Raw genomic sequence first — 16407 nt, forward strand, 5'->3', positions numbered from 1 at the left:
CAAACACAGCGTTACGACATTAATTTTACAGCAGTTCTTGGCGACGGAACCCATCGAAAACCATTACCATCACTACCACCGACAGCAGCCCACTAATCCTTCCATCGAAGGATCGGAGCGATATGTGTCCTATTTGCTACACAATTTCCTCCGCAAATCACGACTTCACGGAGCTCAACAACAGAAAATCCGCGTCTGAGGATGATGGAGAGAGTCAGTTTGCGTGGTAAATTTGCTTCATGGCGCTTCGTTGCTGGATCGGTACATGCTGCCTCCGCTCGAACTTGGAGCGTCACATCAAGCAGTAACATCTTTAATTCTGGTCGTATTGTCAGCGCGGAGGCAATCATTAGAAGCGCAGTTGGAGCATTCGATCGGCAATCAAGCAATCCGCCAAAGGAAGGAAGTAGACAAAGGTAAAGATCCATTGGTAAAGGCGGTCAATAGTGGCAATAATGAAGACGATTTGGTGCCGGTTTCGAAACCGGTCGACAGCGTTACGAACCTTTGCTATTTTAGATTAATTTCGTAGTTAGATATGTGAAAGATGTTAGGAATATTATAAATAACAAGGGTTTTCATCCGGCAGATTTGATGTTCCGCTGTCACTAGATTAAAACGACGAGCAGGTGCTGCTGACTTCCGGCTCGGTATGTGGCTGAGTGGAGAATTTCTTATTAAATTTGAAGAACAAGTACTACCAATTTTGATCCACAATGATCAATTCGCATGTGGCTAAACTGAGAGATTTTTTCACTATGCAGCTTCCATTGGGATTTCCAGTAAAAATAGGTAAATGCTCAATTATTTTTAAAATATTTGGCACTGTGTTACGCAATTCGTTCTTTTTTTGTAGAAATAATGCTGTTTCATGTGTTGAACGCGGTTATCATATTTGGCAACGTATTCGAATAAGAGACCCTCGTGACCAGCGTGAGCCCCATCAAAGAAAGCGAAGAGCGTTAGGAAGATCTATATCTTGTGAATTTCTAACTTGTGAGAAATCACTAAAGTTGGATGCAGTTCTACTTCAGGTGAATAAATTAATCGAAAATATGAATATATTCATTATAGAAGTTCTCGCTAGTGTAAACGGTTGATGCGATTTCTATAAATCTCATCATATTTCTTCACATGAATATATCACTAGTCTAAACCCACCCTTAGATATATACCACATCGAATTTGGCACATTATTCGCGTCATCGAAGGTACGGTGTCGCCACCTATGAAAGTTTCGCGTGTGAGTGAAAAATATGTAAACAAACCGTTGCATATTATCTCTGTAATTAATATACTAATTTCTCGAAAACTTGTACCGTGTTTATCTTACAATTAGTGGAAATTGTTGAAAAATAGTTTTTCTTAGCTGTTTCGATGCTCCGAACCAAAATTAATTGTCATTTAGTAGTGAAAAAAAGCCGTTGAAGTACACCCTCTGTCAATCTACCTGCGAGAGAGGTAAACCGAATTAATGAAATTTGATATAAAAATATCCGCTTAGTGTTCATAAAATACCTAAAATACAAAGATCTGGCGTCTATTCAATCAGTGCTCTAATATTTTTCAAAATATTTTCCTTAGAACGTGTGAAATATGGACGTCAAAAGCTGCGCAAATTGCCCGGAGAACATGCAAGTCGGACGAAATTTGCTTGAAGCTGACTCCGAACAATCTGCAAAATTCAAAAGCCGTATTGTCGCGATATCTCTGCTTACAGCCGTCCCCGGATGTAAGCAGAGATATCGCCCCGGAATTTCTTTTCATGCCTTCCCTCCGAAAACGGACAAATCGCGGTATCTAGACTGGATCCAACGACTACGGCTAAAGATAGAACCTACAAAAACCTCCCGTATTTGTAGCCTCCATTTCACCTTGTCGAACTTCTACTCTCCAAGTATTCACATACACATTTTCGCACTTTTGAAAAAGTGTGAAACAGTCCAACTTGGTGCAAAATGTGCAATAATAAAGAAATAAAATAAAACATACTTAAGCAAATGATACAAAACAGCCATGACGTGTTTGCGCTACCCTTTGCCAGCTTTACAGGAACACGAAAACAACCATTTGGAGAAGGAGATTTTCGTACGAATTTTTATTGTATGGGGTTCCGAGCTTGGAGATAATGACTGGAGGCAGGACGAGAAAATACTGAAGCCTTTATCGTGAACTTCTTCAACACCAACTATTAAAAGATGTCCAGCTTTGATTACTCTTTCGTCTTCGACGACTAAACGGCTTCCACCCGCAGCGTAATCGAACACATCCGCAAACTCCACAGCCACGTAGCGGGTTTCATTTTCTCCGACTGATGGCTCCTGATAATGCATGAAACAAGGTCACAGAAAAACACTTATAAGTTAAATTCAGCTTAAGCTACGGTACAATTTTTTTCACTGCATAAGGAAAACTCATTTTCCAACCGTTTGGAAGATAAATTTTGCACACAATTATTATTTTTATTAAAATTTAGTATCCTGAAAGTTTGTTTACTTTTTCACAAGTAAAGACAGTGTCCTTTGGATGCGGTAAGAAAACGTTTTCCCCTGCAGTAAATTTATGTGATTTCACTAAATTAGCATCCTAGAGGATAGTTCTTTCGATACATACTCACCATTACGAAAATTTCTGCAAAAAAAGTTAAAAACGGTGCGTTTAAAAATCACATTCTTTTTGCAATTCTTTGTTGACATTCGCTTCACGCACACAAGCTGTCAAATTCAGCTTCGTAGTCGCGAATATCGCAGCGTTTTGCAAGGTTGCAAGATTGATTTATTATATTTATTATAATAGTAATCAGAATTTAGATATGATTAAGAAAACAAATTGTACAGTGAAAATTGTAATAAAAATAATTTAAAATTGAGATAGTTTTATTTATATTCATTTATGTTTTATTATTCCAGTTCAATGATATTATATATTTGATTTCTATGATAGGGAAATCAAATATCTTTTTCTTTGGAACATAGTTAAATAATAAAATCGACAACCAGGAATGACTAATCCTACTGCATAGAATGTATTAGGTTATATCATATCGAATCATATGTATGAATTTTAACCGCTGTTGAATTAAATTTCAGATAGCCGCGCGAGATAGGTGGTGGATGATGATCCAGACGACCGGAGTTCGAACCCACATCGGAGCAGTTTTCACCAAACATCAATCTATGCCATTTTAAACATTTAAATTCCACTCCCAACACAAGTCAATTAAACAATTATTATTTCTACAAACATAAATAATCATATATAAAAATGGCGATTCGCGAGGCTATAATAAACATTTCACGAAAATATTTTTCGTCATTTGTTTTTTTCTATTTCTGTAATAAATCGTATATGAGTATGGCAAAAGTCGTATTGGGTGCTTTGACAATTCATGAATATATTCATATTAGATCGCAATTCAATTTCAACATAATCGCTAATATAGCCGGTCGAAGTTGCATATTCATCCAAACTATTTCGGTAAGCATTTGCCATGTATGTATATGGCCTCCACTTTTGCATGCATATGGCAGTTAGGCGCATTATATGCCAACCAAAATTTAGGGCATATGATGTTATATATACGCTTGTTATGCGATTTAATGTTTGCTGGGAACTGTACTAGCATTGTACGTGTACAGTGTTGTACAGGTACCGTCGTAGCATGCAACACATACTTTGGCTGTACATTGTACCGCATGTGAAACTGACAATTAGAAATTTGACCAAAATTCATCACATGTTTCAATGAAAAAGGTTTTTATTTAGTGTCTAAATTATCGAACCCAACACATTATATAAAACATTCATGTAAATACATGTAAATCTTTTTGACGTAGGACTACGTCTAACCGGAAGATATAGGGGGTGAAATGGAAATCTAGGCACTGAACAAGTAGGAAAAAATGCAAGATTTGGAACGCTTATAACTCGAGCATTTCTCAATAGATCGCAAAGGTTTTTGCATCAATTGATAGGAAATATATCTACGCATCTATCATAACGAATAACATTTCATTTTTCTTGAGATAAATAATTGAATAATTGTGAAATATCAAGCATTGTCCAAATACACTATGTGCCCATTTTTGATTGGTCCATTTTGTGCTCCTCAAATCGTTCCGACCAAAACGGGCAACCAGAGCAGCAGCGAAATAGAATGAAGCACGATTGGAAAGGAAAAAGAAAAAAATGAACGAAACATCGCAGTCTCACACATGCGTAATTCTCGAGCCAGCCAGTCAGCTTAAAAATCCCCGCTCCGCTGCCGTAACGATCATTCTCATCCGAACCGTACACCACATCGTTTCGCATCACCTCACATCAACAAACCAACACAAGCAGCCATGGTTGGATATGGCAAAGGAGGAAAAGTGAAGGGAAAGGCAAAATCCCGCTCGAACCTTGATCTGGAGTTCCCGCTCGTGTTGATCTGGAGTTCCCCGCAAGGGTAGCTGATCGAGCGCGTTAGTACCTGTGTACCAGTCCACCTAGCCGGCGTTATATAGTTTCGGCCGCCGGAGTGATCGAGTTAGCTGGCAAAGCTGCTCGCGACGATAAGAAAACCTGCATTCGGAACAGAACACATTCGGTTCGGCGGACATCAAGACAACAGGCAGTTGCAGCGAATGGCGAGTGGCAAACGCAATCGCAAAACGGCAGCAGGTAGCAGAAGAAAAAAGTTTGTTCTTTATACAAACTGCTTTGGCGGCAAATCCAGAACAACGCGGCATCGAGGGCGTTCGAAATGGTTTTTTTCAAAACCACGAGTACTAAGTTTTCTAAATTGGAACCATTCCATAAAACAAGGCGCTTTTCAGGGCCATTAAACCTTCCAAAAAAGAGTTTAGGAAATAAAGTTCAATGCTTTCTAAAACATTATCCAAAATAATAATAAAACACAAATTGATGTTTTCATAATTTGTTTGCCAGGATTTGATGAGTATGTGAATTTGGCAGTTGTTCTGAGCTTATTGATAGTTGGGGACTTTCCTGATTATTCAATTTTCACCAATTCTTAAATTGTTTCCAGATTTAAAGTACAGTAATCTGCAATTAGTTCGACATTTAGCTAATTGGACGGACATGTAATGTGACTTATTTAGTTGGACATTTTTGTAAACATAGAGATCCAAATTATGACCCCACATTGAAAGTCGACACTGTACCACTGTCATCGCAAATGTTCAATTACAGGTTAAAATTACCTCCAATCCGGCACTGAGTGGTGGTAATGCGACGTGCCATTGAATGTAATTTACTGTAAAATATGTCACAAGCTGGATGGGAAGAAATTTTCCAACTGTGAAAGCTGTGGCGAGTGACAACAAATCGCTAAACAGGAAGGTTTAGCCGAACAAGATGGGAATATCGAGTGATAACAAAAACACAACACCAAAGTTTCTTTTCAGAACCATCAACATATTCATAAAGAGTAAACAGTAAACAAATCCATTTTTCAGGTAGATAGGTAGGTATTCACGTAGGTGAAGAAAATAAAACAATATATTTAAAATATATATTTAACAAAAGCTGTCCCCTTTGTATAGTCCTACGTCACTCCGGTTATGTCCCCGACATTACCCACCCGTCTTTTTTTTTTGCAGACTTATCTCACTTCTTAACTAGGCAAACCTAGCCAGAATTTTCACCTGCCCCCGGGCTTCTGAATGCCAAAGGGGGACTAGGCTCTGCGGAATGCACGTATCTGCATGCTCGTGCTGTTTTAGTCCTGACCGAGGAATTGTCGGACAATCGCGCAGGTGCTAAGGATGACCGACTTTTGGATGCCGGCCAATTCCTTCTCGATGTTCAACACCTTTAGCGCTTCCAGAAGTGTCTTCGGGATAATTCCAGTTCCAGAGAGAACGACTGGAACAATTCTTGGGACCTCCCTTAGCCCCCACAGTTCCTTGAGCTCCACGGCTAATGGTCGGTACTTGCAGATTTTGCGACCGTGGGTCTCCTCCAGATTCTGATTCAGTGGAATAGCGACATCGATGATGGTGACTTTGCGGTCGCTCTTGTCGTAAACCATTATATCTGGGCGGTTGTGGTGGATCGAGAGGTCGGTCAGAACAGTGCGATCCCAGTACAGCTTGAAACGGTCATTTTCCAGGACAGGTGCAGGCAGGTACCGGTAGTTTGGTACGTTGTCTTCCAGCAGAGCACATTGGAGCGCCAGTTGTCGATGAACAATACGGGCCACGTTGTTGTGGCGCTCGGTGTAGGCTGCGTTGGCCAAAACGGGACAGCCTCCCATAATGTGCTCTATGTTTTCACCTGGTTGATGGCACATCCGGCAAATGTCATCAACGTCTTGATGCCAGACGTACCGCCTGCAGTTTCTCGTCGGCATTATCCTGTCCTGGATGGCTATCATGTCGGCTTCTACTACTGAAGAGAGTTCACCACGCGTTAGCCACAGATTAGATGCGGCCTTGTCGACGTGTGGCCGGTCCAGTTGATGGGGGTGGGCACCATGCACTGCCTTCTGCTTCCAAGCTGCAATCTTCTCCTCTACTGTCTGCAGATTGCAGTTTAGTTGGTACTCCGCTTGCGCCAAGTGCAGAGCGCTGTATCCTCTGTCAGCGGCGCAGACAGCCCGGTATAGCGCGTTTTGGTTGGCGCGTTCTGCGAAGTACTCGCGCAGTTGTAGTACCTGGGCAACACACAGTGCAGAAATGTCGACGATTCCAAGTCCCCCTTCTTTGCGTGGTAGTGAAACTCTCTCCAGTGCCGATTGAGGATGGTGCATTCCGGCCTCTTTGAATGCTTTCCTCATCCTCCTCTCAAGGTCCTATAGGTCAGTTTTGCTCCATTTGACTACACCAAAACTGAAGGTCAGCAGGGGAACCGCGAATGTGTTGATCGCGCGTACCTTGTTCCCCGCGTTGAGGAAAGTCCTCAGGACACAGTTCACTCGACTCAAGAACTTGTCTCGCAGCTCCGTCTTGATGTCGGAGTGGCGAATCCCGGTGAGCTGTCGGAATCCAAGATATTTATAGGATTCGCCACGAACCATGTCTCTTATAAACTCGCCGTCATAGACCTCGTAGCCTCCGGATTCGGTAAGTTGTCCTTTCAGCAGGTGGACACAGCGACACTTGTCGAGGCCGAACTCCATACAGATGTCCCTGCTTATTTCTTCGACAACCCGGATAGCTACACCTAGACGCTGACGTGAATCAGCGTAGACCTTGAGATCGTCCATGTAAAAGGTATGGGTCACTTCTTCGTGGGCGCCGTCGCCATACCTTATTTTATAGCCATGACCGTTTCTATTGAGCGTCCTACTGAGGGGGTTCAGTGCCAGACAAAACCAAAGCGGGCTGAAAGAGTCGCCTTGGAATATCCCCCTCTTTATCTGCAACGTTCTAGACTGCAACACATTTTCCCCATCACTAAGGTGCAGAGACGTGCTCCACTGCCTCATCGCATGCTGCAGGAACCTAACGACGACGGGATCAATTTTGTAGAGCTCCAATACCCGGACGAGAAACGAGTGAGGTATGGAGTCATAAGCCTTCCTGTAATCGATATAGGCCATGCTTAGGTTCCGCAGGTTATAAACCGCCTGGCCGACTATGGCTGCGTCGATGATGGCCTGGTCTTTGCAGCCATGCGTATTTTTTCTGCATCCTTTCTGCTTTTCTGCGATGATATGGTGTTGTTCGCAGTGGGCAGAAACTTTGGCGGTTATGATGCTGCTTAATATCTTGTACAGACTCGATAGGCACGTTATCGGCCTGTACTTTGATGGGTTCAATGTGTTGCTGTCTTTCGGGAGGAGGAATGTGACGCCACGGGTGGCGAATTCAGGGAGGTTGTGTGGGTCACGTAGCACCTTGTTGAAGCGCTGAGCTATCTTTGGATGTGCGACGGTCAGCTTCTTGTGCCAAAAGTTCTGGACACCATCGGGGCCCGGTGCTGCCCAGTTCCTCAGGTACCGCGAGGCTTCGCGGTCATCGTTCTCTCCGACGATGATAGCTGGCATCTCTCCAATTTCACCACAACTCTCCTCCTCCCGTCTTAACCACATTTGCCCGTCACGATGTTCTACTGGGGTCTCCCAAATACCAGCCCAGAAGTTCGTCACATCGCTAATATCTGGCAAACCTTCGCGGTAGTCGGGCTTCTCGTCGCTAATGTGGTCGTAGAACGCTTTCTCGTTATCTCTGAACATCCGATTTTGTTCCTGGCGCTTTGCAGAGTCAGAGTAACGTTTCAGCCGCTTTGTAAGGACGCTCAATTGCTGTACCAGTGTGTCGAGTTTTTCCGTCAGCTGGTGAGCTCCCAGCTGGCGAAGTTCAGTAGGCCGCACGATCACAGCAACTTGGCGACATAATTTCGCCGATCTGCTGCCTCTTTTGTACGCCATCAGTCTTCCAATTGCGGCGCGCTTGTTTAGGATCCGTTGCTCCAATCTCCTTCGCCATGGAGGCTCACGCCTTTCACGGAGATGTTGGAGCAGTCCGCCTCTTGGCCTAATACGGTATCCTAAACTTTTGGCGGTCGCCACAGCAGCACAGTAAACTTTCAGTTGCAGCTCCTCCATGTTCTCAGCATCAACCAAGTGCAGCGGAAGAACGTGCTCGTTCATGAGCTTTACTGCACTTGTCAGCCTACGGGAATGCTGCAACTTCGGGATCCTGGGGCGCGACAATGGGTCTGTGTCGCGGAACTGTGAGATCGCCTCGTCGTAGTGGAAGACCAGATCGCGTAGTAGTTGTTGATCTGGTTGTGGGTCTTCCGGCTCAGGGGGTTGTTGTACTGTGGCCTCCACTGGTGCCGATTCGCGTGCCCCACTCGCGAATGAATTGCTCAGCCGTACTGAACTTCGTCTCGACACATCGCTTGCTCTGTTGTTCCTGGAGCTTATTTCTCTCTGCACCTGCTGCTTGATCTCGTCGATTTGCGTTTGGGAGAGCATGTTGTTGCGTACTATCGCTCTACGCCTCGCGTTCATCGCGTTCTGATCAAGCCTCCCGACGAACTCTGGATACGCTTCCTCGAACATTGTTAGTATTCGAGGGCGACCGCTCATGTCCGTCTCCAAAGCAGTGCAGATGTAATAGGCGCGGATCACGAATTCATTCATTTCGTGTGTCCACATGATCCGGCGCCTAGTGGTACCCACAAGTGTGGACGACTGTCGTCTGGCAGTCGCAACACGTCTCGTAGGCGCAGCGTTTCTTGGGTGATGTCGATGGCTGCTGTTTCCGTGTGGCGGTAGCTCTTCGGGTTGAACCCGGCTGGTGGCCCGCTCTTGCACATCGCCCTCCAGCCGCTGGCCGCTCGCTCTTACACCCGTTCCAGGACCAGCTCCAGTTCGGGGACCCTCCTCGGGTGATCGCATTCTAATTAATCTTCGTGATCGTAGCTCCATTTTATTGGGTGTATCTCCTTTACCCGGGAGACAGCGGGTTGGCAAGGCCTCCATGACCCGGGAGGCCTTCCCCGGGAAAGATAAAGCGCTCTGACTCGCTCGCACCCCCTCACTTAGCCACTTTCGACACCCATTCTCGGAGCCAAGACCAGGTGTGTGTTTCCAGTTCACGCCCGATCTAAAAATGTCGTCATATGATCTTCGTGGAGGCGTGAGATAGGAACATTTGAGACCAACGGGCAGGCTCCTACCCTATGTTGATCCCCATTTGAGAACCTTTTTTTTTGACGTAGGACTACGTCTAACCGGAAGATATAGGGGGTGAAATGGAAATCTAGGCACTGAACAAGTAGGAAAAAATGCAAGATTTGGAACGCTTATAACTCGAGCATTTCTCAATAGATCCCAAAGGTTTTTGCATCAATTGATAGGAAATATATCTACGCATCTATCATAACGAATAACATTTCATTTTTCTTGAGATAAATAATTGAATAATTGTGAAATATCAAGCATTGTCAAAATGCACTATGTGCCCATTTTTGATTGGTCCATTTTGTGCTCTTCAAATCGTACCGACCAAAACGGGCAACCAGAGCAGCAGCGAAATAGAATGAAGCACGATTGGAAAGGAAAAATGGGTGGGTTATATCTATGATATAACCGCAAGGTTGACGTGGGACTACCTTAGCTTAGTTATCATTTGTTTGTATTGATTAAACTTTTGTTTGAATGAAACAATTTCCGAATTCAATTGAATTACATATATATGCGTTTTGAATAAAAAGTTTGAACAAATGGCATGTCTATAGTGACTGCACGATCTTACCAGGTACCTAAGTTTAGAAGATCGTGTTAGGGAAAAGCACTCTAGTTTGCACAAAGGCAAGCGAGTACAAAAGTGCTCGCAGTTTGCATGTATTTGCAATGCCGATTTCCCCAGACACCTTGGTTTAGAAGTCTTCATAGGTAAAAAGATTTCAGTCGGAACAAAAATACTCCCGACCTGCATGAATTTGCAATCCCAATTTCCCTAGACACCTTGGTTCTGAAGCCTGCGTTGAGGAAACATATTTTAGTCGGAACAAAAATGCCCTCGACTTGCATGTATTTGCAATGTCAATTTCCCCTCGCTCCTTGAATTTGAAGTCTGTTTTAAGGAAACACATTTCAGTTGGAACAAAAATACCCCCGACTTGCATGTATTTGCAATGCCAACTTCCCCACGCTCCTTAGATTTGAAGTCTGTGTTAGGGAAACACATTTCGGTGGGAACAAAAGCTTCCCCTTCTTTCATGTATTTGCAATTCCGATTTCCCCAAGGCTGCTTGGTTTTGAAGTCTGTGTCGGGGAAACCGTAGAGCGGCCCAATCAAAACGACGCAGTTAGGGCGTTTAGATAACGCTTAACATTTCACAGTTATTTAATTATTCATCTAATGAAAAATTACATTTCATTAATTGCGATAGATGCGTAGAAATATTCCCTATCAATTGATGCAAACATCTTTCCGATCCAGTAGAAAATGTTCGAGTTATAAGCATTCGAAATCTTGCATTTTTTCCTACATGTTTAGTGATTATGTTTTCATTTTACCCCCCATATACTCCGGTTAGACGTAGTCCCACGTCAAAAGAAAAAAATGAACGAAACATTGGTCGCAGTCTCACACATGCGTAATTCTCGAGCCAGCCAGTCAGCTTAAAAATCCCCGCTCCGCTGCCGTAACGATCATTCTCATTCAAACCGTACACCACATCGGTTCGCATCACAACACATCAACAAACCAACCCAAGCAGCCATGGCTGGACATGACAAAGGAGGAAAAGTGAACGGAAAGGCAAAATCCCGCTCGAACCGTGTTGATCTGGAGTTTCCCGCAAGGGTAGCTAGGCCGAGCGCGTTAGTACCAGTGCACCAGTCCACCCAGCCGGCGTTATATAGTTTCGGCCGCCGAAGTGATCGAGTTAGCTGGCAAAGCTGCTCGCGACGATAAGAAAACCCGCATTCGGAACAGAACACATTCGGTTCGGTGGACATCAAGACAACAGGCAGTTGCAGCGAGTGGCGAGTGGCAAACGCAATCGCAAAACGGCATCAGGTAGCAGAAGAAAAAAGTTTGTTCTTTATACAAACTGCTTTGGTGGCAAATCCAGAACAAGGCGGCATCAAGGGCGTTCGAAATGGTTTTTTTTTCAAAACCACGAGTACTAAGTTTTCTAAATTGGAACCATTTCATAAAACAAGGCGCTTTTCAGGGCCATTAAACCTTCCAAAAAAGAGTTTAGGAAATACAGTTCAATGCTTTCTAAAACAATATCCAAAATAATAATAAAACACAAATTGATTTTTTCATAATTTGTTTGCCAGGATATGATGAGTATATGAATTTGGCAGTTGTTCTGAGCTTATTGATTTTCACCAACTCTTAAATTGCTTCTAGATTGAAAGTACAGTAATTTACACTTATCTCGACATTTAGCTAATTGGACGGACCTGTAATGCGACATATTTAGTTGGACATTTTTGTAAACATAGAGTTCGGGGTCCAAATTATGACCCCTCATTGAAAGCCGACACTGTACCACTGTCATCGCAAATGTTCAATTACAGGTTAAAATTACCTTCAATCCGATACTGAGTGGTGGTAATGCGACGTGCCATTGAATGTAATTTACTGTAAAATATGTCACAAGCTGGATGGGAAGAAATTTTCCAACTGTGAAAGCTGTGGCGAGTGGCAAATGCAATCGCTAAACAGCAAGGTTTAGCCGAACAAGATGGGGATATCGAGTGATAACAAAACAATAAACTCTTTAGATTGAAGATAATTTTGTGATCCTGAAAAGGACCCTTTTTAGCCTGCATGTGAATCCAACGAGCAACAAATCGTAATGAATGTTTTTTTTTGCCATCGCTCCCTTTTAACGCTCATTCGTTCGTCTCGTTGGACTCGCCCCTCTGGTCGAGTCTGCCGATTTGTCTCTATTCTGTGAGTGTGTACCGCTAGAGTATAAAACACGCGGACCCCAAAAAAATATCTTATTTTCTTTCAAACCGTAAACCCGTGTGGTTGTACGGCATCGGCATCGTGGACGTAACAAAGGAGAACAAGTTAAGGGAAAGGCAAAGTCTCACTCGAACCGTGCAGGTCTCCAGTTCCCTATTGATCGCATTCACTGATTGCTCCGCAAGGGTAACTAGGCCGAACGGATTGATGCCGGAGCACCAGTATACCTAACAGCGATTATAGAGTTTCGGCCGTCGGAGTGCTCGAGTTGACTTGCAAAGCCGCTCACGACAATCAGAAAACCCGCATCAAGAACAGAGCAGCTTCGGTTCGGCGCTCATCAAGGCAACAATTAGTTTCAGTGAGTGGCAAAGTGTTTCTCCGGCATGTCGCATTAAATGTAATTTACTGAACAACATGTCACAAGCTGGATGGGAAGAAATTTTCCAACTGTGAAAGCTGTGACGAGTGGCAAACGCAATAGCTAAACAGGAAGGTTTAACCGAACAAGATGGGAATATCGAGTGATAACAAAAACACAACACCAAAGGTTCTTCTCAGAACCATCAACATATTCATAAAGAGTAAACAGTAAACTAATCCATATTTCAGGTAGATAGGTAGGTATTCACGTAGGAGAAGAAAATAAAACAATATATTTAAAATATATATTTAACAAAAGCTGTCTACCTTGTATAGTCCTACGTCACTCCGGTTATGTCCCCGACATTACCCTTTTCTTTTTTTTTTTTTTTTTTTTGTTTTTTTTCTCGTGCTGTTTTAGTCCTGACCGAGGAATTGTCGGACAATCGCGCAGGTGCTAAGGATGACCGACTTTTGGATGCCGGCCAATTCCTTCTCGATGTTCAACACCTTTAGCGCTTCCAGAAGTGTCTTCGGGATAATTCCAGTTCCAGAGAGAACGACTGGAACAATTCTTGGGACCTCCCTTAGCCCCCACAGTTCCTTGAGCTCCACGGCCAATGGTCGGTACTTGCAGATTTTGCGACCGTGGGTCTCCTCCAGATTCTGGTTCAGTGGAATAGCGACATCGATGATGGTGACTTTGTGGTCGCTCTTGTCGTAAACCATTATATCTGGGCGGTTGTGGTGGATCGAGAGGTCGGTCAGAACAGTGCGATCCCAGTACAGCTTGAAACGGTCATTTTCCAGGACAGGTGCAGGCAGGTACCGGTAGTTTGGTACATTGTCTTCCAGCAGAGCACATTGGAGCGCCAGTTGTCGATGAACAATACGGGCCACGTTGTTGTGGCGCTCGGTGTAGGCTGCGTTGGCCAAAACGGGACAGCCTCCCATAATGTGCTCTATGTTTTCACCTGGTTGATGGCACATCCGGCAAATGTCATCAACGTCTTGATGCCAGACGTACCGCCTGCAGTTTCTCGTCGGCATTATCCTGTCCTGGATGGCTATCATGTCGGCTTCTACTACTGAAGAGAGTTCACCACGCGTTAGCCACAGATTAGATGCGGCCTTGTCGACGTGTGGCCGGTCCAGTTGATGGGGGTGGGCACCATGCACTGCCTTCTGCTTCCAAGCTGCAATCTTCTCCTCCACTGTCTGCAGATTGCAGTTTAGTTGGTACTCCGCTTGCGCCAAATGCAGAGCGCTGTATCCTCTGTCAGCGGCGCAGACAGCCCGGTATAGCGCGTTTTGGTTGGCGCGTTCTGCGAAGTACTCGCGCAGTTGTCGTACCTGGGCAACACACAGTGCAGAAATGTCGACGATTCCAAGTCCCCCTTCTTTGCGTGGTAGTGAAACTCTCTCCAGTGCCGATTGAGGATGGTGCATTCCGGCCTCTTTGAATGCTTTCCTCATCCTCCTCTCAAGGTCCTCTAGGTCAGTTTTGCTCCATTTGACTACACCAAAACTGAAGGTCAGCAGGGGAACCGCGAATGTGTTGATCGCGCGTACCTTGTTCCCCGCGTTGAGGAAAGTCCTCAGGACACAGTTCACTCGACTCAAGAACTTGTCTCGCAGCTCCGTCTTGATGTCGGAGTGGCGAATCCCGGTGAGCTGTCGGAATCCAAGATATTTATAGGATTCGCCACGAACCATGTCTCTTATAAACTCGCCGTCATAGACCTCGTAGCCTCCGGATTCGGTAAGTTGTCCTTTCAGCAGGTGGACACAGCGACACTTGTCGAGGCCGAACTCCATACAGATGTTCCTGTTTATTTCTTCGACAACCCGGATAGCTACACCTAGACGCTGACGTGAATCAGCGTAGACCTTGAGATCGTCCATGTAAAAGGTATGGGTCACTTCTTCGTGGGCGCCGTCGCCATACCTTATTTTATAGCCATGACCGTTTCTATTGAGCGTCCTACTGAGGGGGTTCAGTGCCAGACAAAACCAAAGCGGACTGAAAGAGTCGCCTTGGAATATCCCCCTCTTTATCTGCAGCGTTCTAGACTGCAACACATTTTCCCCATCACTAAGGTGCAGAGATGTGCTCCACTGCCTCATCGCATGCTGCAGGAACCTAACGACGACGGGATCAATTTTGTAGAGCTCCAATACCCGGACGAGAAACGAGTGAGGTATGGAGTCATAAGCCTTCCTGTAATCGATATAGGCCATGCTTAGGTTCCGCTGGTTATAAACCGCCTGGCCGACTATGGCTGCGTCGATGATGGCCTGGTCTTTGCAGCCATGCGTATTTTTTCTGCATCCTTTCTGCTCTTCTGCGATGATATGGTGTTGTTCGCAGTGGGCAGAAACTTTGGCGGTTATGATGCTGCTTAATATCTTGTACAGACTCGATAGGCACGTTATCGGCCTGTACTTTGATGGGTTCAATGTGTTGCTGTCTTTCGGGAGGAGGAATGTGACGCCACGGGTGGCGAATTCAGGGAGATTGTGTGGGTCACGTAGCACCTTGTTGAAGCACTCAGCTATCTTTTGATGTGCGACGGTCAGCTTCTTGTGCCAGAAGTTCTGAACACCATCGGGGCCCGGTGCTGCCCAGTTCCTCAGGTACCGCGAGGCTTCGCGAACATCGTTCTCTTCGACGATGATAGCTGGCATCTCTCCAATTTCACCACAACTCTTCTCCTCCCGTCTTAACCACATTTGCCCGTCGCGATATTGTACTGGGGTCTCCCAAATACCAGCCCAGAAGTTCGTCACATCGCTAATATCTGGCAAACCTTCGCGGTAGTTGGGCTTCTCGTCGCTAATGTGGTCGTAGAACGCTTTTCCGTTATCTCTGAACATCCGATTTTGTTCCTGGCGCTTTGCAGAGTCAGAGTAACGTTTCAGCCGTTTTGTAAGGACGCTCAATTGCTGTACCAGTGTGTCGAGTTTTTCCGTCAGCTGGTGAGCTCCAAGCTGGCGAGGTTCAGTAGGCCGCACGATCACAGCAACTTGGCGACCTAATTTCGCCGATCTGCTGCCTCTTTTGTACGCCATCAGTCTTCTAATTGCGGCGCGCTTGTTTAGGATCCGTTGCTCCAATCTCCTTCGCCATGGAGGCTCACGCCTTTCACGGAGATGTTGGAGCAGTCCGCCTCTTGGCCTAATACGGTATCCTAAACTTTTGGCGGTCGCCACAGCAGCACATTAAACTTTCAGTTGCAGCTCCTCCATGTTCTCAGCATCAACCAAGTGCAGCGGAAGAACGTGCTCGTTCATGAGCTTTACTGCACTTGTCAGCCTGCGGGAATGCTGCAACTTCGGGATCCTGGGGCGCGACAATGGGTCTGTGTCGCGGAACTGTGAGATCGCCTCGTCGTAGTGGAAGACCAGATCGCGTAGTAGTTGTTGATCTGGCTGTGGGTCTTCCGGCTCAGGGGGTTGTTGTACTGTGGCCTCCACTGGTGCTGATTCGCGTGCCCCACTCGCGAATGAATTGCTCAGCCGTACTGAACTTCGTTCCGACACATCGCTTGCTCTGTTGTTCCTGGAGCTTATTTTTCTCTGCACCTGCTGCTTGATCTCGTCGATTTGCGTTTGGGAGAGCATGTTGTTGCGTACTATCGCTCTACGC

Source organism: Toxorhynchites rutilus, chromosome 3 (assembly GCF_029784135.1).
Source record: "Toxorhynchites rutilus septentrionalis strain SRP chromosome 3, ASM2978413v1, whole genome shotgun sequence".
Lineage (NCBI taxonomy): Eukaryota > Metazoa > Arthropoda > Insecta > Diptera > Culicidae > Toxorhynchites > Toxorhynchites rutilus.